Source organism: Galeopterus variegatus, unplaced genomic scaffold, assembly GCF_000696425.1.
Source record: "Galeopterus variegatus unplaced genomic scaffold, G_variegatus-3.0.2 Scaffold4882, whole genome shotgun sequence".
In the NCBI taxonomy this organism is placed as follows: Eukaryota; Metazoa; Chordata; class Mammalia; order Dermoptera; family Cynocephalidae; genus Galeopterus; species Galeopterus variegatus.
In genome coordinates this window covers 9,397-11,086 of record NW_007730993.1, presented here as the reverse complement: position 1 = coordinate 11,086, position 1,690 = coordinate 9,397, and positions in this window count along the sequence as shown.

The window sequence follows — 1,690 nt, the reverse complement described above, 5'->3', positions numbered from 1 at the left end:
GGGCAGGGGGCTGCGGGAAAGGGGAGGGGGCCGCGGCTCGAGCTGCCCGGCCCGGCTGTGCGCGAACAGAGGCACAGACACAGACACAGACACACGCACGCACACACGCACACACGCACTCACACACACGCACCCACACACTTACACACACGCGCACACACACACAGCACCCGTGGCCCCAGCTGCTGCTCTAGGGGGGGAGGGGATCTTATTTTGCCGCCCCGACGCCTTCCCCGGGGCCACTGATCCGCTTTCCCCGACGGCAGAAGCGACCCCCAGGCCCTACCTCACTTGCTTTGTCCATTCTTGGCGAAAGAAAGCCCCGCGCCCCAGGTGGTGTTTCCAAGCCACCTACCTTACTTAGCCTGTGACCTTGAGGGCAGAGCCTTTGAGGGGGGCCACGAAAACCCTAAGCCAATTACATACAGTCCCCTGCCCTCCCTCTACATTCATTCTCCGCCAGGATGGCAGCACCCACTTCTTCTCGGAGGGGGACGCCGAAGCCAGCCTTGCACCCAGGACGAGAACGGCCCTGATTTGGACATTTGCACAGCAGGGAGGTGTTCTCTCTATCCACTCGGCCACACTGGCTTCCCCACAGAACGGCCCTGATTTGGACATTTGCACAGCAGGGAGGTGTTCTCTCTATCCACTCGGCCACACTGGCTTCCCTGTGGGGGTGGGGCGGCAGTGCTCCTCGTGTTCCTCCATTTCTGACAGGTGAAAACAGAAGAAAACGAATATTCAGTCCTGTCACGCAGGGAGGACTGAGAAAGCTGGAAAAGGCTGGCTGCCTGCTTGGGAGAGAGCACCGTGGAGCACCCTATCAGGCCCGGGCCTTTGCACGCTGCCGCTGGGCAGGGTCTTCTCTCACCCCGAGGCAGGTGTGGCCATGGGCGTAAAACGAAATCCAGGTGAGGAGAAAATTCTCCTCAACCCCAGGAAAGATGAAGGATCTCCCCAAACCAAGGACAGCCTTGGCTTGCTAGGACTCTACAGGACCAGGCCCAGACTGTCGGTGAGGCTGCCACAGCCTGGCAGAGGAAACGTGGAGCAGCTCAAGCAGCGCGCCTCCCGGAGCGGGCTACCTGAGTCTCCCCAGGAGAGCAGAGGAAGGGCCAGCGTGCACGTACTTGTCAGGGGGTGGGAGTGATATCAAAAGGCTCCATCAGATTAAACCTTGTCACCCGCCAGGTACCCAAGGCACAGGGGATCTCTTTGTTTTTCTTTCCCATCTTGATGAAAATTTTGCAGATAGAACTGTGGCCAGTATGCCACAACTGACGTGGCTGATTTTACAGGCTCTTCACTGTTCTTTTGAAAGTTTTCACACACCCCTACCCATGACATCCATCTGGGCCACGGGCTCTTGAGCAACAATTCAGTAGCTCAGAGGGAGGGGGCTTTCTTGAAGATCCTTGTGTAGCATGATATTAGGGAACCTTCCCACAAATTGGCCAGAGTCTGAAAGGGCCGTCTCTCCCTCTTGCTTACAAAGTCCTGCTCCATCTCCACACGCCCTCGCCCCTCCCCACTGCGGCCTTCCCCATGCCGTGCTGTGGGCAGAATGAAACCCTCGTTCCTCTGGGCCTGCTGCTTTGTTTAGCCCCTCTTAGTTCTGTTTACACAGGCAGCTCCTTCTCCTTTCCAGGGTCAGAGCCCCACCCCACCCCCACCCCACCCCCTCCCC